Source organism: Phyllostomus hastatus, unplaced genomic scaffold (assembly GCF_019186645.2).
Source record: "Phyllostomus hastatus isolate PE091 unplaced genomic scaffold, TTU_PhHast_1.1 phas_scaffold_21, whole genome shotgun sequence".
Taxonomy (NCBI): Eukaryota; Metazoa; Chordata; class Mammalia; order Chiroptera; family Phyllostomidae; genus Phyllostomus; species Phyllostomus hastatus.
The window spans coordinates 10,570,861-10,596,777 of record NW_025334017.1 but is presented as its reverse complement, the minus strand read 5'-3'; the positions used below and the strand labels follow the sequence as shown (position 1 = coordinate 10,596,777).

Sequence of the window (25,917 nt, the reverse complement as noted above, 5' to 3'; positions counted from 1 at the left end):
AACAAATTGGAAAAGAGCTTTGAGGGTAGTCTGATAAAATATAACTTCTCATTAGAAGAGATAAGTAATATGTTTCATGATGGATTCAGGACCCAAAATGAGCTCTCTCCACAGAGCAGAAAAACAGGTCTAGGCTCTTTAAATTTTTTCCACATGTAGTCTTCAAAATAGTTATGATTATTATAGACTACATGGTCTGAATTCATAAAGAAAACAATAAACCTTAAGTGCTCTACTCCAGACTAAAAACAGGGAAAATATTAAACTATCCATTTAAGAATGTATTAGAGCTGTATTCCTTCTACAGATAGGGAGACATTGTGCTTTAAATCATACAGTGTGTCACTGTTATACTCAATATGCATATGATAAAATAAGAATCTAACTCAGCTTCTCAATGTTCCAGTTTTATCATTTGGTAGATAGCTGAAAATTTTGGTGACAAAATACAAGCTTTCTCTCTGAAACTTTTTTAAAAGCAGTTCATAACAGGTAGTCATGTCCTAGGGCAGTGCTTTTCTTTCTTGTTTTTATTTCACTTATTTTTTTAGAGAGATGGCAGGGATGGAGAAAGAGGGAAAGAAACACCGATGTGTGAGAGAAACACCTATTGGTTGCCTCTCACACACCCCCAACTGGGAATCTGGCCCACAACCCAGGCTTATACCCTGACTGGGAATCAAACCAGTGACCTTTTGGTTCACAGGCCAGCACTCAATCCATTGAGCCACACCAGCCATGCCTGAATTTTTTGATAAGCTTCCAAATTATACATGCATTTTCACTTCAGATAAAATAAAGCAATTGACTACTCGAACTTTCCTTAGTGTTTAATAAAATTGGCATGGGTGTTTGCATAGGATTATGCCTTAAACCACAATTTATTTGGCTTCTGTTTTAGTGGATTTGGTGGATTTGGATAAGTTATGTTGAGTTGAAAATACGTTGTCTCAAAGGAAAATATAGCATATACTTAAGTGGGGCAGATATTCGTTCTACTCCTTGGAACCTCAATAACAACCTTTCCAGATATGAAAAAGCCAAGTGAATCTATACGATAATCTATGCATAACCAATCAACAGGAGCTTACTTGTAGAATACATTAGTCCCTCCTTGCATTGCCCATTAACTTTATAAAGGAGAGTAACTGTTGAGGCAGCGACCCAGTACCTCATTGCTCAGTCCACTGGTGATCAGTTTGGATGTGCTCACAGGAAACCTCTGCTGGGTGGGCTAGAGTGCCCCTAAAATCTGTCTTTCCCAGAATCTCAGAATATCTGAAAAAAGGATCTTTACAGATATAATCAGTTAAGATGAGATCATACTGGAGTAGGGTAGGCTCTAAATCCAACCTAAATGGTGGTATATAAGGAGAGAAGAAACACAGACATGCACACAGAAGGAAGATGATGTGAAGACACAGAAACACACAGGGAGAACACCAGGTCGTGACGGAGGCAGGGACTGGAGTGATGCATCTACAAGCCAAGGAATGCCAAGGGTTGCCTGCAATACCAGAAGCTACACCAGGAACAGATTCTCCCCTAATGCCCTCGAGAGAGTTTGGCCTTGCCACAACCTTAACTCTGACATTTAGCCTTCAGAACTGTGAGAGAACAAATTCCTCTTGTCTCAAGCCATCCAATTTGTGATAGTTTGTTGTGGCAGCCCTAGGAAACCGATACAAAACCTGAGATGCCTATGGAGAATGAATTTAAGGATTTGTGAAAAATGCAAATTCAAGGTGCCTTAATGGTTTCATAGAGTTTTAATGAAGCTTCACAGAACATTAGACAGAGTCTCCTGATTTGCCTCCCTTTGGCAAATCTTGGCCCTTCTACAATCCGTTCTCCCCTTGGCGGTCAAGGTGATCTTTCTAAAGCCTAAACCTCATCCCTTTATTCCTCTACATAAAACACACTGATTGTTACACACCCCACCCGACCCCCGCCATTGCCCAATTTCCCAGTGTGGAGTCTTCTTGATCTGTCCCCAGCTTACCTTATCTGATGCCAACCCTCCATCCTGTAACTTCTTCTCCAGCCAGCCTACATTTCTAAGTACTCCTGCCCTTTCTCCCATCTGGCCTTTGCATCTTTATTTCCTCTGCCCAGAGAAGTCTGTCTCCTCCCCATCCCCTGGTGCATCCCAACACAGAGAGAAGGTGATGTGAAGATACAAAAACACAAGTAGAAAGCCATGTGGTAACAGAGGCAGAGATTGGAGTAAGGCACCCACAAGCCAAGGAATGCCAAGGGATATTGGCAATACCAGAAGCTTGGCATGGGACAGATTCCTCCCTGTGGCCCTGGAGACAGGAGGGCTCTGCCACAGCCTTAATCTCAGACATTTAGCCTTCAGAACTGTGAATTGAATGCTCTTCATTCTCAGCTCGGACATCTTTTCCTAGGAGGCCTGCCCTGCCCATCTTCAGTGCTCTCTGTGCACTCTATGCTTCTCCCAATGTTATTCATCCCTCAGTGCCTCGCTTGTTTGTGTAGAAAACAGGAATTTTACCGCTTCTCACTCTGATGCAAGAAATGTCACATTCCATTATTTCTAAAATTAAAAATAAATGTGCTCCTCATTCTCATCCTCTTGAATCATAAGAATTCAATCTTTAGGCTTCCTCCCTGCCCCACAATCTCATGAGATGACCCAAGAATTGTGAGTTCATGTAATAACAGAAAATTGGTTCTCCAGCTGCACGAAGCTGCAGCTGTATGCTGACCTGTTGGGTACTGGTTGTCCCATGAACTCAGGGACAACCACCCACCCCAGCAGACCTCTCCACCAACTGCAGGAGGGCACAGAGACCTCACAGCCAATCAGAACCTCAGCATGATCTGGCCAGTCTGGACTGACTCCTTACTAAGGCAGAGTATTCCCCACTCCAGCATGTACAGCAACCCCTCACACTTGTTACTTTCATTTACATGTAGAGAAATCTCCACACATGTACACACACACACCCATTTTCATAGGAACATATTTACAGTAGCCAAAAAGTGGAAGCAGCCCAAGTGTCCATTAATAGATGAATATATAAACAAAATGTAGTATGTATATACAATGGAATATTATTATCTTGAAAAAGGAATAAAATTCTTGCATGTGCTACAAAATGCATAAACCTTGTGGGCACATGCAAACTGAAATAAGCTACTCATGAAAGGACAAACACTGTATGATTCTACTTATATTATGGTAGTCATATATAGGTACTTATGGTAGCCAAATTAAGACACAAAATAGAATAGTGGCTGCCAGGGACTTGAGGGAAGGGGAAATGAGGAGTGTTTGTTTAATGGATTCAAGTTCTCAGTTCTGGAAGAAGAAAAGAGTCCTGGAGATGGGTGGTAGTGATGGTTGAACAACAGTGTGAATATACTTAATGCTGCTGAGCTATACACTTAAAAATGGTTAAGATGGTAAATTTATGTACATTTTACCACAAAATTTTTAAATGCTATAAGAAACCCAAACAAGCAAGTCTGACTTTTAGTCAGTTTTATTATTTTTTTTAAATTCTCTGCAGACAATGCAACTTCTTATTGCCTGAACTCAGGGCAGACCACACCCATACCCACCCCTTGGTGTTCTCCGGGACTTTGGGCAAGTTATTTAACTACCTGGAGTCTCAGTTTCCTTATTTGAAAGATGAAGATAATAATTTCTTCAAGGAGTTTTAAGAGAATCAAATAACTGCCCTTGGCACATATAAATGCTTGGCAGTGCTATTGTTGTGTCCATATTTAAATGATTTTAGGTGCCATGACATCAGTTAAGGCAGGAAAGTGACAGAGATAATGTTGGCAGGACTGGAAACTGGCAGCATGATAAATGGGTCCTTCATTAGGAGAGAATTCTGCCAGTGTGTAAGAAAGTGCAGTTTTGACCTACAGCTTCACTTTGGTGAAGATGAGTTCCAATGAGGGCCCAGCCCCATCTCACTGCCTCTATGGCCCACCAACTCCAAGCAAACCTCCTGTCCATCCTTGAAAGGAGTAGGGGTCGGCCTAGCAGACTTAAGCTACTCCCGTTGGCTAAACGGCACATGAAGGGTAAACTGAGGCACCAGCCCCTGCAGCATTACCAGTGTCTTCTTGATCTGCACAGCTCTCTCGACAACAGTTGGGAAATTAGAAGAGAACATGAAGCGATAGCAACAATGTTTAGTTCTCATTAGGGCTTCCTGTCTTGTAAAGTTATAGTGATAATTTTTAGAATACTTTTCTTTACAGAATTTATTAATTTTCAGAGGCAGCATCTGGTTCTGCAGCATGCAGGAAGTTGTTCTTGTTCCTGCAGAAACAGGATATCAGCGACCACATCTGATATGACAACACAGGGAGGAAACCGGTGCCTTTGCTAAGTGTGTGCGGCCAGCTGCTGCTACAAGAGCCCTTAAAAAACTGTCGGACAGAATAGAAAAGTCAGGATACTGTACAGAGCACATAAGACACAAAATAATTACTACAGTGTTCTAGTTCTAAACTGAAGGACTAGAAACTTAATATACTTTTGATTGTATTGTTTTTATTAATTATGGAAAACAAATTATCCCCATCTCAGCATATAGACAGACTATTTCAAACATGTTTTAGTACAAATGACAATGACTGAGGGGGATTCTGAGAGGCAATAGCAGGGATGTCATCAGAGTTAAGTAGGAAAACTGTTTTTTTTTTAAAGAGTGAATAAAAAAATACTAAGCCCTGTTTTTTCAAAGGTTATAAAGACAAGTGATATAAAGAAAATTATCTTCAGCGTCTTCTTTGACCCACGATTAACAAGTATCCACAGTTAATCTAGGCAGAAGTTTTTGAATTGAAGGACATTTTCAAAGGCTACCATTTGAAGGCCAAAATGAGTTTTCAGCACCACCACTACCACCATGGTGTAAATGTAGACGGGAATGTTTTGAAGTGTAACTCAAGTTTGGAGGAGAAGCAGAAATCATATAACCTTAATTAGGCATAGGATTCTTACTGATGAGAGAAAGGAAGGGGGAAAGTAAACAAAAAGGAAAAGAGGGAGAGAGAGACTGACTTCTGTCCTTCTTACTCAAATAGTGTTTAAAGAGCTGTAACCTCAGCATCACCTGGGGACATGATAGAATGGCAGACTCGAAGCAATCTCTTCCTCCCCCCTAGACTTATGGAACCAGAATCTGCATTTTCATAGGATCCTGCAGATGGTTCGTAGTGCATTAAAACGAGCAGCACTGTGTCCAGAACCGTGCCAAGACCAGACAGTTCCAGGGCCTCAGCCACACTCTCTTTCATATAGAGATCTGGTGCCCCAGCTAGAGAAAACTGAGACAGCCCAGGCTAGATACCAGATCAGAAGCAAGATGGTTACCAGAGCTGAGAGAGGGCCCAGACATGGGCCAAAGACCATGTCTGTGGCCATAGGGAAGGCATAGGCCATGGGCCTGAGGCTTGTGCCCAGGGATGTGGCTGGAAACCAATCCCAAATCCCTGCCACTGGGAAGGCTCCGTGTGGTTAGAAATCATCTCTGGAAGCCAAAGGGCTAAGTGACACCTTCCCTGTGTGTCTACCTGGCTATCACCAAAGTCATTTTGTGTGTGTGTGAATTCTGTCCCTCTCACACAACAGTGCTTTAAATCTGGGGTTACTCTTGATAGCAGCACATAAATATTTGTAAATTAAAATAAAGCCAGCTGACAAATGAAGCTTTGCTGAAGTAAGAGAGAATTTAGGAAAGATTGCATTACAGGGCTCTTGACAACTTGGGAGGCAGATTGTCACCGAAGAATTATCAAAGATGAAGACACTGCTGTTTACTCTGAGGGAAACATCTACCAACAAACCTCAAACTGAGGAACACACATTAGTGAATGCCCACTCCAGCAGCCCCATATAAGGGAGATGTCAGTAAGGACAAACGTGTAAGCCCTGCCTCCTGCAAATCAGGACGTCATTCTACTGATAATAAACACATAAAAAAGAAAATACTTTATAGATGTCAGTGAATCAAATGATACTTCAGCAGATAAATTCTCAATCTAGAAATTCTCACATAGCCAAAATAAATAAACTGAAGTTCTCTTGAACAAAGAAGTGTATCACTACAACCTAAAATGACTTGTTCTACAGAAAATATGAAACCCTCCATTTTCTGCAGGGTCGTGGGGCTTGTCACCAGGAGAACACCATGTGGTCAACAGCCTTCCAAGTTGTGCCAAGTTCTACTCCATTGTTAAAGTAACCAAACCTGCCAAATGGGACATCTTTGTTTGCCTTCATCCAAGGACAGATTTCTCTTCATAGTTAGAAAAAAGTGGTTTTTAAAAGATTTTATTTATTTTTAGAGAGAGGGGAAGGGAGGGAGAAAGAGAGGGAGAGAAACATCAATGTGTGATTGCCCCTCACGCACCCTCTACAGGGAACCTGGACTGCAACCTACACATGTGTCCTGACTGGGACGGAAGAAGTGATTTTAAGTAAGAATGTCATACAAGGGATAGAATGGCGAGGGCCTTAGAGAAAAATCCCTTCCAATAACCAGAGTACACCACAAGTTCTTCGAACCTGTTCCTTTCTTCGTATTTGGCATTAACCAGTTTCTTGTCCCAGTCTAGACAAATGCTATATGTTACATAAACAGTGAATTTCTACATAAAGACTCTATTCATCTAGAATAAAACTGTGTCAATATGCAGACTTTTAAGATCCAAGAGAGGCCTTTGTTCAAAGAAAGAACTATTTACAATTGCCTTGGTTTTAAGATAATATTTACTTATTAACATTACAAAATTCAAAACTCAGTTTTCTTTCATTTTAAGTGTAATTTGCAAGTCATGTTATCCTATTCAATATTCTAATAAAATATGAATCATTTTTACTTATTTTCTTTATCCTCACCCGAGCACATTTTTTCCATTGCTTTTTAGAGATGAAGAAAGAGAGAATCAATCATTGATGTGAAAGAAACATTAACCGGTTGCCTCCCACATGCACCCCAACCAGGGGCATTGAACCCACAACGTGGGTATGTCCCCTGACTGGTAATCAAACCCACAACCTTTTGGTCTACAGGGTGATGCTCCAGCTGACTGAGCCATGCTGGCTAAGGCTCATTTTTACTTATTATTTAACCAATATTTGGCTAAATTCTTTTTAATAATAAGAATTATTATTAAAGCTAAACAGGCTAAATTCTTTTTAATAATAATTGCCATTTATAAACTTAGTTAATTTCCCAAGTTATTTAGTTACTTTCTTAAATATTTTAACTATATTTTACATATTTACTCTTCTCTTTTAAGTTTTCAGGTGCTTGACAAGGTAAACTAAATCTTTATAAGCAAAATAATTGCATAAGCTAATAAATGCAATGCAAAAATAAATATATAGTGAATCTCAAGTTATACCCAAAATATAAGAATTATTTATAAATGAGCTAAATTCTTATGCTTATTAATTTAAAATTATAAGTCTGAAATCACTAATGCAGGTAAAAAGCCAAAAGAATATGGGTAATCTGTTAGATTCTCTTAAGCATTACAGTTTAATAAATACAATAGATTACCTCAGTACTTACTTGTATACTTTATACAAAAAGATTATTTGTGGGTTAGTTACTTTTATTATATCTAAGTTTAATTCTAAACTCCATTTGGCTGGAAGGACGTTTAGCTGGGAAGAAGCTGAGGCGACTGTGCTGACCATGAGACACTGACACTGTCACTTGTCAGGGAGAGATTCCCAGTGGGGGCAGAGCCCTGAGGGTGCAGGCTTGTGAAGGGAAGAGCTCTGACAAGAGAGAATTTCAATACTTGTTCCCTGGGTTTGTTTTACCTTTATTTTTTTTTCTTCAGCTTTCCTTTTTTTCATAATTATAGCTTGATTTTGGTAGATGGAGTTCTACAAACCACCTCCCCCTCTCCCTGTGTTAACCCTGACTGAATTAAACTAGTCTCTTTACTGCATGACTGTTCCTGTATCTTTTTAGATCTGTCTCAGACAACCGCTCTCCAGCCGTCTAAATGTCATCTCAGATCATAAATTCCTCTCAATCTGCTCTCCGGCTTTGTAGCTGGCTACAAATCTAAAAGTCATACTCATAGAAAAATGTTACACTAATCATTAGTATACTCTAAGTCAGATCTTTGAACACCTGCAGACAGATTATTAGAAAGGTTAAGAGAATTGATCTACACCATTTACTAACCGTATGACCTTGGGCTGTGTCACATAATGGGTTGACAAATATATTGACAAGTGTATATTAAAAAACCCCTATACAAATGCATAACATACAAAATTTGGGGCTATACTGAAAATATTTAAGATTGTACTTTTATCAGCCGTTAGGCCATGAATATTTCCTCATGTAATTAAATAGTCTTCAGAAATGTAATGAGTGTTGGGAGTTCCACTTCCAAAATGGAGAAAGAATTTTGAACGTGGACCCACTCTCCAGCAAAACAACCATATCTTGTGAAAGTTATGAAACAAACAAACAACTATTTAAAGTCTTTGGAAATTGGCCTACATGCATACATACAGCAAATGAAGAAACACTTATTCAGGAAAATCTAAATATATATGCATATGGATGCAGACAATAGTGTGGTGAAGGCCAGGGGAGGAGGGGCTGGGTGGAGGTAGACAAAATGGGAGAGGGGGGAATGGAGGATATCTGAAGTAGTGTCAGCAGTGAAAAAATAAAAGAAAAAAGTCTAAGTATCCATAAGAACAGCAAGTCTAGCCATGACTCATTTTTCTCCCTTCCCATCCACTGCTCAGCATGATAGAAGTGCCAATCTAGGTAGACATGGCCAAAAGGATAAGACTGCCTCTACCCTCAGCTCCTGGCCAAGGGATTGGGTGTCTCTCTGGGAGAGGCCGGTCCACCAGCATTTCTCATCCTCTTAGTTCCAAGTTGCAGAGGCTAAATCCCTGGGAATTACAGCTAAGAGGTTGGAGGCTCCTTTTCTGTATCTAGCCTTCACACATGAGGTGAAAGCTCTATCCCAGGCACAGCAGGAAGGAAAACTGGGATCCCAGTTGACTTCACTGGAGGATATCCTGTCCCTGCCACACATTTTCATACACCAGAGGTATCACTCTGATAAAAGTAGTCCGGGGTCTCTGCTCTCAGCTCTGGAGCAATGGCTTAGAGATTTTGCCCAGGAGGCAGGCAGTGCCTAAGAAAAGAGAGCTCTGAAGTACTACCCAGAGGGACTGACTTTATCTGAAACAGAGTGAATAAATTCAAGCCTAAGGGTGTTTTTGAAAATAGCAGAGAATGTGGTGGTAAGCAATTAACAGAAAGCTGATAGTGCTCAAGAGCAAGAAGCTAAATTTGGCCAGCTAGAGATTGGTCTCAAAACTACTCCTGCAGATGAACATGAATATAATTGGGTCAGACTATGGAAGAATGTATGGCCCATAACACTGCTGAACACAATAAGGTAGTCAGCCAGCAATTAAACTCAGGGTGACTGTGCACATGCCCAAGGATATGCCTTCTAAGAGGCAATATACAGGCCTTATATTGTGAAGAAATAGACTTGATTAATATAGCCCAACCAAGTTACTAAACAAATAAACAAGCAAACAACAAAAACAAGCCCTGGAATGAGAAACAACAGAATCCAGTGTTGCTACAATATAGTTCCTAAAATGCCCAGTTTCCAACAAAAATTATGAGACATGCAAGGAAAAAAAAAGAAAACAGGAAGTATGACCCATCATGGGAAAGAAAACAAGTACAGAAACTGCCTGTGAGCATACCCAGAAGTCAGATTTAATAGATAAAGACTTCAAAGAATCCATGTTAAATAATATTCAAAGAACTAAAGGAAGCCTTGCTTAAAGAAATAAAGGAAAGTAGGATGACAGTGTTGCATCAAGGAGAAAGAAATTTTTTAAAAAGAACCAAATCAAAATTCTGGAGTTAAAAAACACAATAGTTGAAATGAAAAAATCAACTAGAGGGGCTCAATAGTATATGTAGGCTGACAGAAGTTAGAATCAATAGATTTGAAGATATATCATTACAGTTCATACAATCCAAAGAGCAGTAAAAAGAAATTGAAGCAAAACAAACAGAGCCTCAGAGAAAGGTGGGATACAATTAAGCAGAGCAACATGTGTGTAATGGGAGTATCAGAAAGCAAGGGGAGAGAGGAGCAGAAAAAATACTCTAGAAATAATGACTGAAAATTCCCCGAAGTTGATGAAAACATTGATCTACATATCCAAGAAGCACAAAGAAGTCCAAATACAATAAACACAGAGAGATTCACATTGAGAAATATCATAGTAAAATGAATTATATACTTTAAATGGATGACTGTTCAGGTATGTGAAATATATCTCAATAAAGCTGTTACCCAAAAATGTAATGCTGTAATAACTTACCATGACTACAAAATAATCCCTTATATGGATATAATAATCTGTAATAAATTTAAGCATCAGTTTACTTTGAATAATTATATTGTTTTTAATTTTAAGTATGTTAAATAATGTTATAATAAGCATCCTTATGCATAAAGTACATCATCTCTAATACTTCCTCAGGATGAACATGTGCAAAGATAAAAATTTGAAAAGGAAATATTTTATAATTTTGTGATGACTTTTATTATACTTTTCTCCATTTTTCTATACTGTATTACCTTTAATATCACAAGAAATTAAAATGATAGTCTTTATATTATTTACATTTACATAAACTTGGAAAGAATTAAGTAGCCAAGTATAATACATGCCCAGAAATAAATGAGGCTGTCATACAAGACTCCTTAACAAACTGGCTCCTATCTCCTAGCATTCATCATTCTCACTATTGACGTTTCTCACTGAGGCGCAATCTACTGTGGCCATTAAGAGCACACTCTGTGGCGCTACACTGCCTGGGTCTGGGTCCCTGCTCTGTGTCTTGCTCACTGAGGGACCCAGAGCAAGTTGCTGACCCTCCTTTGTGTCTTAGTTTCCTCATATGGGTAAGGAGGAACAAGATAATCACTTCATGTTCCGTACAGGATTAACATGAGAATTAGATGAGTTTACTGGTTAAGCACAAATAACAATCAGCCATTATTCTTCTTCTTAACAGTTCTTTCACTTTTCCACACTTCTTAGCTCTGTATAATCTATTCCACCTTTCTTCCTTCTTCTACTTCCCTTCTGACAGCCAAATGCCACTCAGTCTTTAAATTTCAAGCAAAGACTCACCTCTCTCAAACCTCCTTCATTCTATCAAAGTATTCATTTCACCTCTGGACCTCCAAAGCATTTATTCATTACTTTTGCCCTCATTGCATATAAAAGAATAACTGTAGTAGAGATGTGGTGGAGGCATGAGTGTTCAGAAGAGAAACTCAAAGAGCTTCTATTGGCATATTGCAAAGGAGCACACAGTATATTCTTAAATTGTGAACTTGAAGAAACTAAAGATGGAGAGAATAAAAGTTTTGTGCAATTTGGCATAGAAGTTCTGATTGCTTCCTTCTTAAAGACATTTCCAATGCATTCTTCTCACATGGAGAACAAGAAACAGAAACTCAAATTTTATTCTCTAATCTAGGAAACATCTGTAACCCCAAACCACATTATTCTAGGAGGGAAATGAGAGAGAGGAGTGATAAATTACTTAGCAGAACCCAAGGAAGTCAAACCTAAGTACCAGCAGAGGTGATACTGGCTAGGTGTAAACCAATTTAACTCACTGGATTCCAGTATGACTCAAAAAGTGGAGACACTACTACCTTGAAAGGTAAGGATGAGTGTTAATAATAATAATATTGTTGGAAAATATTACTGTAATAGGGAAACATCCTCACATCTTCATTCCCACATTGCTCAGCCTGGTGACAATTCTTCTGGAGAACTTTGAACCAGAGAGTATACTTACAAAGAGAATGGTGAGGTGAAGTGCAAGAGTGAAAACAGGACTTTAAACAGAAGTCTACATATTAAAGCTCAAGAGCCCTGCCAGCTCCCCTTCTTTGCCTCACTCTAAACATGAGCATTCTGGTTTACACCTTCTAGTAGGAGACTGGAAGATTCTTCCCTGGAGAAACTAACTGCACACACCAGAGAAACGTCCTCTGGCTATTGATATATAGGGTTCACAATGAGAAAGCAGGCTGACCACACCCCTACACCAGGGTTTCTCAACAGGAACACTGCTGATATTTTGGGCCAGATAATTCTTTGTTGGTGAGGGGTGGAGAAGATCAAGGAGAGGGCTTTCTTCCTGGCTTGCAGATGGCCATTTTGCTGTCTCCTCGCATGGAGAGGATGTAGAGAAAGGAGAGAGGAATTGAGCTCTCTCAAACCTTTTCTTGTAAGGGCACTAATCCATCATGAGGGCTCCACCCACTTGACCTAATTACCTCCCAAAGGTCCCATTTTCAAATACTGTCACATTGGAGATTGAGGTTTCAACAAATGAATTTTGGGGGGGACACCTTCAGTTCAAAGTACCTGACCTCTCTTTTTCATCCTTACAGCTGATTGCCTCACCGATGTAAACAGTCTCTGTAGCACGTTCCACTACCAATCAACAGATGAAGCAATTTGATATACATACATACAAAAATTAGGTTTCCTTCCTATACCATACACAAATGGATTACATGAATTAAATGAACATATAAAATAACTTTATAATCCTGAGATGAGAGAGGCATTCTTAAATGAGGAAAAAGAAGAATTCATGATTTTTGTCATGTACCATCTAAATTTTATCTACTATGTACCACTGGCAAAGTACCTAGAGTTATGACATTTTTTAAGTTTATTTTTTTTAATTATCATCCAAGGATATGTTCACTGACTTTTATAGAGAGAAAGAGAGACAAAGGGAAAGAGAGAGAGATCAGTTGCCTTCTGTATGTACCTTGACTGGTGATTGAACCTGCAACTTAGGTATGGGCCCTGACTAGGGATAGAACCCACAACATTTTGGTCTTTTGGATGGTGCTCCAACCAACTAAGCCACCTTGTCAGGGGTGGAGTTATGACATTTTCAAGGGCCTCTGGTATTGTAAATTATAGACATAAAAAAAAGTAATGCTGGCTCCAATTTTTTTAAACATTTAATTAATTGTTTAAAAAAGCCCTGGCTGGCATAGCTCAGTGGATTGAGTGCAGGCTGTGAACCAGACATCGCAGGTTCTATTCCCAGTCAGGGCACATGCCTAGGTTGCAGGCCATGGCCCCCAGCAACCTCACATTGATGTTTCTCTCTCTCTCTCCCTTTCTCTCTCCCTTCCCTCTCTAAAAAATAAAATAAAATCTAAAAAAAAATTGTTTAAAAAATATAATATGTCAGCTGGACAGCTCTAACTTCTTTCAATGGTAATATGAATTACATACATAAATAAAATAAAATTTATATCATAAGAACAAAAATAATATACCTAATAAAATTGGAAGACTATAAAAATTACTGCTATTTTTTAAAACTTCAAAAGAGTATACTTCGTGTGGAACATGGGAGCAGTTTAGTGAGGTTGATTGGATACAGGGAAGAAAACAGGTGGGTTTGTCTCTGAGAAGCTCTGGTTACTCCCAAATGCCCCTGTTGTACTGCCCAGAGTCAGCTCCCTTTGGCACTCACCCTGTTTTCCTCTGAAGATGTTACTTGTCGGTGGTATAGACAGCAGAACTACAAAACAACTCTTCAAAATGTGAAACTGTTTTCTGGCTTTGAGCTTAATTTTTTCTTCCCAGAGTAATGCTCTTCTTTCTTTCTCAAAGTAAAGCTTCTGGAAATTGACCAATACTATGCAGTTTTATGCATAATGCATGCTCAGTGAAATACAGTAAAGCCCAAATAAAGTCAGCTTCATTTTCCCTATTATGGTGTTATTTCCTCCTAATAATTTCCTTGGGAAGCAGTATCTGATTTTATAACATTTGTCTGACAATTATCTTAATGGTTCTACATACTGCAATTTACCAGGATCTGTAAATGACAGTACCAATTATTCATAATTGTAACTTTTTATAACCACATTTACATTTATGTCACCTCTCTATCCATTTTACAGTGAGAAAAGAAAGAGGACAAATGAAAAAGAACTAGTTTCTCTTTTGCTTCTTCCCAACAAGTACAAGAACAGCAGATAAAAAAATTTTTGAAGTCTTGAAAGGCTTAGTTGTATACCTTTTATAGTTGGACTCATATCTAAGAAGTTATTTGAGTATATCAAAATTAAAATTCTTCTATCCATCCTTGTATTATAGAATTTCTTACATTCAATTGTAATTAACTTTTCCCACAATCATCTCCCTGAGCTTCTTAATAAGTTATTTATCTCCATATCCTTAGAAATAGCATGTTCTTAGTGCCTATTAGATGTTTAATACATGTTTCTTAAACAACTAATTTGTATTGACCCATTGAATTGATATAAAAATAATTAAAAACTATCATAATGTATCTTCAAATAATAGCTGCCATTTGTAGTGCACTTCAAGGCTACCGTAAATCCATCTTCAGTAATTCTCTTCTTTGTGTACTGCACCATCGTTTTTATTTCTATTGGATTATCTCCATCATCATACTGATACACTCTGATTTCCTCTTATCTTAAAAATGTTATCTTGATCCCTTTTCTCTTTTTTACTATTGCTCCACATCTCTGCTCCCTTTTACAGAGAACTCTCTCCAAATGTTTTTTATACTGTTGTTTCCAACCCCAGTAGGGGAATGGACAGGGGCAAATCACTTGGCTGATTAATCATGCCCTGAAAGTAGCAAAAAAATGTAAAATCAGAGACAAGGAGGTCTGGGTAAGATGCATATGAATGGATTTCTGGGAATGTGCACAAAGAGTGTGGATCTTTGTGTTCTGATTTAATACCTACCAGAAAATACCCACCACTGACTCAACAGTCATATGGAATGAATAACTCTTCTTGGATGACCCAGCACTTACACGATGTGCTCACATACAGAGTAGCCTTGTTGGCAGGATTGGAAGCTTTACATGGGCTCAGCATCACAGGTCCTCTCTCACCATGGCTGACCTCACCACTGCAATTGCTGAAACTGACCTGGGAAGCAACAAAAACCTCAGCTATGTTCTTAATATAGTACCCCTTAAAAAGACCAACTAGCTTCTTAGAAAAATTGATTATTCCTTTCAATCCTGGAGGGACAGTAAGTAATTAGTCTTTGACACTTACTTTAGCTAAGGGTCTGACTTTTCTGTCTACAGATTTTTGGGCAGAGCATTCTTGAAGTGCTGATATAATGTGGTTTACCAACATGGGATCCTATGTAACACTACTACAGACCAAAGGAGCCATTTTACAACAAAAGGGCACGTGACAGTGGGCATATGCCCATGAGGTGCACTGATCCTATTATATACCATGTTTCCCAGAGCATCAGCTTGATAGATTTTGGAAAGGTTTGGTTACAGTGCCAGTTTGAGACAATGTCCAATGGCATTGCTGCAGAGTCCTTGAGGATATGACATACATTTGCCAATTACATGACATACGGTGCCTGCTCTTCACAAGTGCACTGTGCAGATCCAGGAACCAAGGGATTGTCAACTCTCAGCACTGCTCTCTTGGGTCTGCTTGCAGAATTTATGTTTGGGCTCTGCTGGATTAGAGGTCCTGGTTCCTAGGGAGTAGGGAGTACTTTCACCAGGCGCATAATAATGTTCCACTGAAGCCAGAACCACAACTAATACCTGGTCGCTTTGAACTCCTCATGCTCATGAGCCAACAAGCAAAGAAAGGAGTTGCTTTACCATCAGGGATAACAGACTTAGTTTATAATGAAGAGATATGGTTGCTGGTACATTACAGGTCAGGGAAGAGCCTGCAACTCGAAGGACTCAGAGCATCCTTGGGTGCTTCCATTCCTGGTGAATAAGAGAAAACAGGCAAATGCAGTAATTATGGTCTGACAAAGTAAAGCAACCAAGGCCTCCATCCCCTAGAGATGAAAGTCTCCAAGGCAAGGAACCCTGAGAGGCTGAAATACTGACCAAGGGTAAAAAAAATATATATAAAATGGGTTATGGAGGAGGGGGATAAAGAATATCAGTTATGGTGTTGGGAACTGCTTGCTGTAGGAACAGACACTATGGCTTGCTCCACTGACCTTCCCATTGTAGGTCTGGTTTAGTTCAGACAATATATATAGCCCCCATCCTGAAGAGTCAGTTATCAGGAGACCATAGCTCAGTGTTGTGAGAGTTAGACTGTAACAGATCTTTACAGTATCTTGCACCCACACTCTTAGTTCATCTGGTGTGAGTGTAACTATGATGGGGCAGTTTGACTTAGTTTCCCCCTCAACTATACCACAGTCTCTCTATGCTTTTCTACCTAGTGATATACTAGTTTTTCAAAACTATAAGTTTAGTTTTGTTTTTAAATAATGCCACTGCCAGTGAGGGTGTTGTGGAATGTTAATATTCAAGATTCCAGTGAAAGATGATGTCACCAGCATAAGTAACAAAAGAAAGAATGGATAGACTAGATATCATTCAGATTAAAATTTTTGTGCTTCAAAAGACATCATCAAGAAAGTGAAAATTACACAAAATGGGAGAAAATTTTTGCAAATCATGTGGGATAAGGGACTTGTATCTGGAATATATTAAGAATTTTTACCATTCAATAATAAAAAGACAAGTAATTCAGTGAAAAATGGGTAAAGGATCTGAATAGATGTCTTTCCAAAGAAGATACTTACATAGCACAGGAAAAGATGCTCAACATCATTAACCATCAGGGAAGGGCATATCCAAACCACAATGAGCTACCACTTCACACCCTATAATCTAAAAGGATGGCTATAATAATAAAGAAAAGACAGATAATAACAGGTGTTAGTAGGGATGTGGAGAAATCAGAACCCATGTACATTGCTGGTAGGAATGTAAAATGGTGTAAACAGTCAACGATTCTTCCAAATGCTGTACATAGACCTATCAACCCCACTCCTAAGTATATCCAAGTGAAATGAAAACATATGTCCACCCAAAACCAGTACACAAATGTTTATAGGAGCATTATTCATTATAGTCAAAAATGAAAGTAACTCAAATGTCTCTTAATTAATGAATGGATGTTTAAAAGTATGGCATATCTATACAATACAATATTATTCAGCAATAAAAAGAAATGAAATGATGATATTTGGTACAAGATGGATGAACCCAGAAAACATGATATTCAGTGAAAGAAGCTAGTCACAAAGGACCACATATTGTATGGTCCCAATTATGTGAGTTGTCCAGAATAGACACATTCATAGGGACAGAAAGTAGATTAGTAGTTTGCCTAGGGCTGGGGATGTGGTAGGGAAATTGAGATTATCTCCTGATAAGTATAGGGTTTTGGGAAGAAGTGATAAAAATATTCTAAAAATTGATTGTGATAATGGTTTCACAGTTCTTGATATACCAAAAGTAATTGTATACTTTAAATTGATTAATGCCATCATATATGAATTATATCTCAATAAAGCTACTTAAAAATAGGGTAAACTAAGGTGTGAGGAATATAAGTCTCTTATCTGTAAATCTAATTCCCAACTTATCTATAAATCTAAAACTATTCTAAAATAAAGTTTTAATTAAAAAAAGAAGTCACAAATCTGAACTGTTGCTTAACATAATGAAGAACCAGTTTGTGGAGATCCAGAGTAAACTGATGAAAAGTATTGGTCTTTGTGTGTCAGTCAAAGGTCAGCCAGAAGGGTAGAACCACTAGTAGATATGTATATACACGTAAGAAGACTGGGTATGGCAGTTTGTCATGTAATTGTGAAGCTGCTTACTAAATCTCTGTAAAGGTATTGTCAGAGATTTATGCTTCTGATGCTGAAGCCTGAAGTCTACAGGTCAAGCAAATCAGAAGGGAAGGTTGACATAATTTTAGGAAGAGCAAATACAAGCTAGAGCTCACAAACATGAAGTGGAGCCCAGGAGGATGTACTGAAATTTGTGTCAGTTGTTGTTGCTTCTGACCTTGATGGTATGGGTGCCATCACCCATCCTCTGTAGAAACCAGAGGAACACTGAGCTGGCACTCTCTCCTTGCCATGGAGACCACAAGGTGGTGCAAGCTGGTGCCCCACTCTCTTCGAGAAAGGTGTCAGCAGGACTCAATGATAAGCTCAACGTGTACAACCGTCTGATCTCAGGCCACACGCCAAAGTGAGACTACTGCTTCAAAAGAAAATTAAATAAAATCTAGACCCTCATAATATGATATCCTAAATGTTCAAGATACAATTGAAAATTACTTATTACATAAAGAACCATGAAAATCACAACTTGAATAAGAAAAAAATACAATAAAAAGATGCCAACACTGTTTGCCCCATTTGTTTATCCATTCCAAGAGTGTCAGAATTATCTGATAAAAATTTTAAAGCAATCGTAATAAAAGTTCTTCAAAAAGTAGTTACAAATTCTCCTGAAACAAATAAAATATAGAAAATTCAGTAAAAATGCTATAAACAAACAAAAATATAGAACTGAAAAGTATAATCACAGAAATAAAAATCTCAGTGATGACAGAGAATACAATTAAAATCAGTACCTTAAGAACAAATCAGTAAAATTTTCCCTACTTGAAAAACAGAAAGAAAATAGAGTAGAGGAACAAAAAACATTCTCAGGAGCCTATGGACAATAACAAAAGAACCAACTTGAATCACTGAAGTCCCAGAATTTGAGGAGAGAGAGGGGGTGAGACTGAAAAAGTATTTGAAAGAATAAGGACTGAAAACTTCCCCAAAAGTCTTTGGGGAAATATAAACCTACAGATTCATGAAGCTGAGAAAAACCCAAATAGGATAAAACCAAATAAATTCAGAGCTAGCACATCATAATTCATCTTCTGAAAACTCAAGGCAAAGAAAAATTCTTGACAGCAGCCAGAGAGAAATGACACAATATTAAAATATTAAATGGGGGAACACCAATTCAAATGACAGATTTCTCATCTGAGACTGTGGAGGTCAGAAGGAAGTGACGTGACATTTTTCAAATGCTGATAGAAAAGAACTATCAACCATGAACTTTGTATCTGTCAAATATCCTTCAGGAATTAAAGGGAAATAAAGACATTCTCAGAAAATAGAAAACTAAAGAATTTGTTCATTAAAAAACTACCCTTAAAGAATAGCTAAAGGAAGTCCTGTAAACAGTAAAGAAATAACACAGAAAGATTTGGGATTTAAGAGAGGAATGAAAAAATATCAGAAAGGATAAAAATACAAGAAATTTAATAGATTATTGTGTTTTTTAAAATTTATACTATTATATGCTTCCTTTGTCAATACATATACTAAAAAATTTACATTATTAAATTGTACAATTCAGTGGTTCTTTAGTACTCATGTATCTAGAAAGTTGTGTACACATCACCACCACTATCTAAATCCAGATCATTTTTATTACTTCAAAAGAAACCCCATATCCATTACTTTCTGTTCTACACTCCCACCCCTCAGCTTCTGGCAACCACTAATCTACTTTCTGTCTTTATAGACTTGCCTATTCCAGACATTTTATATAAATTAAATAATATGATACATGTCCTTTTGTGAATAACTTCTTTCATAGACTGTATGTTTTCAAGGTTTATCCATATTGTAGCATGTATCAGCACTTCATTCTTTTTTTGGCTAAATAAGATTCCATTGTATGGACATACCATATTTATTTATGCTCAGTTGATGAATATTTGGGTTATTTCCAGGTTTCAGCTTTTATGAATAATTCCCCTTTGAACATTCATGTACAAGTTTTTGTGTAGGCACACTTTTTTCAGTTCTTTTGGGCATATGCCTAAGAATGGAATTATTGGGTTCTATGATAATTCTATATTTAATCATTTGAGGAATTGCCCAGTATTTCAAAGTGGTTGGATTATTTTACCTTTCCACCAGCAATGTACAAGGATTCCAATTTCTTCACATCCTTAACAACATCTGACTTCTTGATTTTAGCCACCCTACCCATGATCCCATTGTGGCTTTGATTTGCACTTCCTAATGATTAACGATGTTGGGCATTTTTCCTGTTGAAAAATGATTTGTTGGCCATTTGTGTATCTTCTTTGGAAAAATGTTAGTTTTTGTATATGGTACAAGATAAGGGCCACACTTCATTCTTTTGCATGTGGCTATCCAGTTGTCCCAACACCATTTGTTGAAAAGACTATTTTTCCCCATTGAATTGTCTTGATACTCTTGTTGAAAATCAATTAGCCATAAAAAAAAAAAAGAAAAGAAAATCAATTAGCCATAAATGTCAGGGTTTATTTCTGGATCTCAGTCTGTTCCATTGTTATCATTATGCCTCATGTGTTCCTTTTGTTCTTTTCTTTTCCTTTTTTTTTAGAGAGAGGAGAAGGGAGGGAGAAAGAGAGGGAGAGAAACTTCAATATGTGGTTGCCTCTCATATACCCCTTACTGGGGACCTGGCCTGCAACCCAAGCATGTGCCCTGACTAGGAATTGAACCAGCGACCCTTTAATTCACAGGTCAGCACTCCAACCACTGAGCCACACCAGCCACGGCTGTTTCTTAAATCATTTTGATGGTGGAAGCAAAAATTATAATACTATCTGATGTGGTGCTCAATCTTTTGTAATACTTAGGGCAACTATGTTTGAAAATCAGAGAGGATAAAGAGGTTTAAACAGATATAACTTTTCTGAAATTCATTCAATGTGAGAACACACCGATACCAGTAGATTGTGAGAAACTCCGTATGTATGTTGTCATACCTAGAGCAGCTACTGAGAAAACTATATAAAGAGATCTAAACATAATGGAACCAAGCAACAGAACATCTGAATATACAAAACAAAGTTATCTTAGTTGTGCTATCCCCACTCCCAGAAAAGGGGCTAGCCAATGGGCTAGAACAATTCGTGTGGATACAATGGTTTTAGAACAAATGCTTATATGCCTTACACAGCTGCTGTGCAGAGAGTCAAAGACCAAAAAAAAAAAATCACACTCAAGAGCGAATTCCAAGGACCAAAGCCAAAAGTGCGTGTCTAGAGTGGTGGTCATAGGAAGGAAGGCCTTGGAGGAGAATGCAGTCAAGGGTAAAAGAGCTGGGACTATAAAGCACAAAACTGTAGCTTGAAACACGCAAACAGCAGCAGGAACACCAAGGCAAAGTGAGGGATTTCTTGCTACAGTTGAACAAGTGGCATGTCCAGAAAGCATGTTGTGTGAAATCCAGGGATCCTTCTAAAAGGCTTTGATATCATTAAAACTTACAGATGAATGCATTATGACCCAAATGTTTTCCAAAATAATTTGAAAAGTATGAACATTGGGCACTTCCTATTTGTCAGGCAACATATATGCATTATCTAATAATTTTCACAAGAACCCTATTATATTAGTTCTCTATTGCTACAGGTTGACATAACCTTGGTAGCTTACAACAACACAAATGTATTATCTTACAATTTGTAGGTCAGAAATTTTACATGGGTCTCACTGGAATAAACTTAAGGCATTGGCAGGTCTGTGTTCCCTCCTGTACACCCTTGACAGGATCTGTTTCTTTGCCTTCTTCCACTTTTAGGGGCTGCCCACATTCCTTGACTTATGAACTCCTTTGTTTTTGTAGCTGGCAAAGGCAATTCAAGTTCTTCTCACATCGCATTACTCTGATCTCTTTTGCCTCATCTTTTCACTTTTAAGGACTCTAGTGATTACAGTGGGTCCAGCCAGATAATCCATAATAACCTCCCCATTTTAAGCTCAGCTGATCAGCAACCTTAGTTCCATCTGCAACCTTAATCCCTCTTTCCCATGGAAGGTAATGTATTTATTGGTCCCTAGCATTAGGATGTGAACCTATTTAAGAGCTATTATTCTGCTTACAAAACCTGGGAAGTGGGTTCTGTAATCCATCAATTAACATCTGAAGCAGTTGTGACCTATTCCCATAAAATCTGCAATGTCTAGAGACATTTTTGGTTGTCACAACTGGGGTGAAGTGCTAATGGCATCTAGTGGGTGGATATGCCAAATAGCCTACAATAACAGGACATTCCCCCACAATAAAGAATTATTAAAATGTCAGGAGTGACACTTTTGAAAAAACCTGGCCTAAAGAAACAGAGACTCAGAGAGGATAAGTATCATTACTACAGTCACAGCTAATAAGCTTCAGAGCCATGATCTGAACCCAGGTCCACCTGCCTTTGGATCATAGGCTGTTTCCAACTTTGCCACATGCACTGTTATACCATGAATTGTCCTGAGACAAGCAACACTGAGTGCCCTCCTCCATGGATATACTCATACCCAATGAAATGATGACTTCTTTAGTCTTTTTATTGTGAAGATGCAAATGTCTAGCTCCAAATGATTTGATGATTTGGACAGAACAGTCGTGTCCAGTAGTTGAAGCAGATGTAGTTATTTCATGGAAGCTTTCATTGAATATAGTCCACTCAGGCCTTAGAGTATTAATAATAACATTTTTAAAAAAAACCCACAAATGTGTGCAGGAGCATGCTTTCTCAGAGCTACAGGTAGGAAAGGAATTGGTCCTAGGAGATGAAATGTCACATCAGTCTTTTGCTTCTATTTACCCAGCTCCTGGGTTTCTGTTACTTCACTTACCAGAATGTCAGCTGTTGATGATGTTCAGAAGTATGTGTTGCCTCTGAGGATGGATAAATACCAGAGTGTTTGCATTCCAAGTATGCACTCAGAGTAAACCTTGAAAAGTCCTATCCCAGAATATTTACACAGATGATAAACCATGTAGAAAAGCAACACATCATGATAGTTATCATCCAACATGTGAAAAAATATTGCTTTAGCATAATACAACAAAAAGTAGATTATCCAGTCACAGAAGATTTTTATAATGATAACATAGTTTACTGTTTTCAATAATCACATCATTAACAACCCATTGCATCTGAACATTAACATTGCATAAACCATTACATCATTAAATAAATCCTAAAAATATTTATAGCAACATTATTATTTTCTAGAGCCACATATTCCCTGAAGCACCAAGAATTCATTTGAACATAATGATGGCATCTCAAATATACAAATATCAGCATGAATTTAAAAGACTTTAATTAGAGAACACCTTTAGCTTTCTTTGGGTAAACAGTGACATTCCAGGATCAATAACAGCAATTCACATAATTATATACTTGTGTAAAGGGTTTACTTGGTCTAAATTATTTAAAAGTTTGAATCAATTTTACTGTTGTATAGGGTTGCAGATTCAGACTATCATAGTTCCACTAAAAAATAAAATGTCAGCTAAATGCAACATGACATGTAAATGAAGGAAGTTGTACATTTTTTACAAGTGGTCATTAATGACTTTAGGCTCTACAAAAATCTGTCACTCTGCTTCCTCCCCCGGGTTTTACTGACTAGAAAATTAATCCATTTTCCAAGAAGCTCCTGGAGGCTAGTGACTTTCACAAGGCTACCCACCTCTTGAAATCAGAACTAAGACTGAATCTCAGACCTCCCAATTCCAAGATTCTTAAGAAGAGACATTACACATTCCTCATTCCTGTTCTGCCCTGAGGGCACAGGGTAGGGCATCCGCTGACTTGAATTCTCAGTCTAATACTGTCTCTACTTATCACTCTATTGCAAATGTCCCATTTTATGTTCAAAGCTGATATTCATCTAAATTCTCTATCTGATTCCTCCCCAGACAACCCCGGAACCAGCCATAATCTAGCAACTGATGGAAATTTACTGGCCTCTTTGACCCTGCTGCAGGTCTATGGTTGATGTCCATTCTGATTGTTGGGTGTTCTTGCCATAGCTACTGTTAAAGCCTGTGACATGCCATCCTCATTTACATTTAACAAACTTCAAACTTGACTTGACTAAGTTACCTCTCCTTTTATCTTAAAACAAGGGTGAGAATAATAATAGTTCTATTCATAGGATTTGAGGATTACATGAAATCATTTACATAAGGTTTTGAGGCGGGCTGGGTTCAGTGAACTTTACTGATGGTGCATGACAAGGTAGAGCTCCCTAAGCTCTCTACCTTCTTCAGGGAGTCCAGCATGGAAACTGGAAGCCAGGAGAGTCTCAGTGTGCTGGGGGATCAATTTGGGCCAAGGACTCCCCAGCAGCTGAGGGCCTCTCTTCCTCTTGCTGGGGCTGGTGGTCTAGGGGCTCTTACTCCTTGGAAGTCACATGGACCATAAGGTGCATCACCCTTTTGCTGTAGCCAAATTCATTGTCATACCAGAAACTGAGCTTGACCTAGTGGTCACTGAGGGCAATGCCAGCCCTGGCATCGAAGGTAGAGGACTGGATGTCACTGTCAAAGTCGCAGGAGAAAACCTGGTCCTCAGTACAGCCCAGGATGCCCTTGAGGGGCCCTCTGATGTCTGCTTCACCACCTTCTTGATGTCCTCATATTTGTCAGCTTTCTCCAAGCAGCAGGTCACATCCAAAACTGACACATTGGGATGGGGACACAGAAGGCCATGCCACTGAGCTTCCCATTCAGCTCAGGGATGACCTTGCCCAAGGCCTTGGCAGTGCCAGAAGAAGCAGGGATGATGTTCCATGCAGCCCCTCACCCATCACACCACAGATTCCTAGAGGAGCCATCCACAGTCTTCTGGGTGGCAGTGGTGGCATGGACTGTGGTCATGAGCCCTTCCACAATGCTGAAGTTGTCATGGATGCCCTTGGCCAGTGGGGGAAAGCAGTTGGTAGTGCAGGATCATTGCTGACCATCTGGAGTGCATTGTCACACTTGTCATGGTTAACACCCATCACAAACATGGGGGCATCCGCAGAGGAGGCAGAGATGGTGGCCCTCTTGGCTCCACCCTTCAAGTGAGCCCCAACCTTCCATAGCAGTGAAGACACCAGTGGACTCTTCAGCATATTCAGCACCAGCATCACCCCATTTGATGTTGGTGGCATTTTACTCCTAGAATTTGGGGATGGACTTCCTGTTGATGACAAGCTTCCCATTCTTAGCCTTGACCATATCTTTGGACTTGCCATGAGTAGAGTCATACTGGAACATGAAGACCATGTAGTTGAGGTCAATGAAGGGGTCACTGACGGTGACAAGATCCACTTTGCCAGAGATAAAAACAGCCCTGGTGACCAGGTGCCCAATACGGCCCAGTCCGTTCACTACAACCTTCACCATCATGCCTCAGGGTTGCAGTCAGCACTGGGCAGGATGATGCCACTGTATGTCCAAGATGAGGAGCAGAGACCCTGCATAAGGTTCTTAACACAATGCCCGGCATACAATAAACTCTTCATGTTAGCTGTTGTTGTTGTTATTACTAGCAAAAATTATTTGCTTAAAATGAAAAGTCAGTGCACAGCTATTTAAGATGCTCAAAATACCAGGTTCAATATATTTAAAATCTATAATGATTTTTATGTAATTAGAATAGGAATAATTATAACCATAGCAATTACACTTGGATAGAACCTTTACTAAATACTTTAACATGTTTACAATGTGCTTTTACACACATTACTGAATTCATACCATGAACTAAAAAAAGTGTCTAGATTCTATGGTAAAGATAGCTCATCTTAGTCAAAAAGGGAGTTATATGTGATTTTAATTTGAGGAACACTAAAGGAAGTTAAGGTACAATAAATTTCTCCAACACAGGTGCCACTGTGTCCAAATTCAAATACTGTAATAAAGATAATACCTTTATTTTTGCCAGCTCTTCCTTTAAAATGAGATTACTTCTCTAAATGCCGATAGCTCCAGGTAAAGGCACACAATATTTTCTAAAGATATACATAATACCTACTGCCCCAAAGGATTTGGGATTTTTTAATAAAATATAAACCAGGACAACTGGAAATAAAAACAGAACAGAAACAATTTTAAAAGAGCAGAGAAGTAAAGAAT

At 38.6% G+C, this 25,917-nt stretch overlaps 1 pseudogene; it reads right to left on the bottom strand.

Annotated features, from left to right (window-relative positions):
* Positions 1–24,188: 24,188 nt before the first annotated feature.
* Positions 24,189–25,185, bottom strand: LOC123832905 (annotated as a pseudogene).
* Positions 25,186–25,917: the final 732 nt, after the last annotated feature.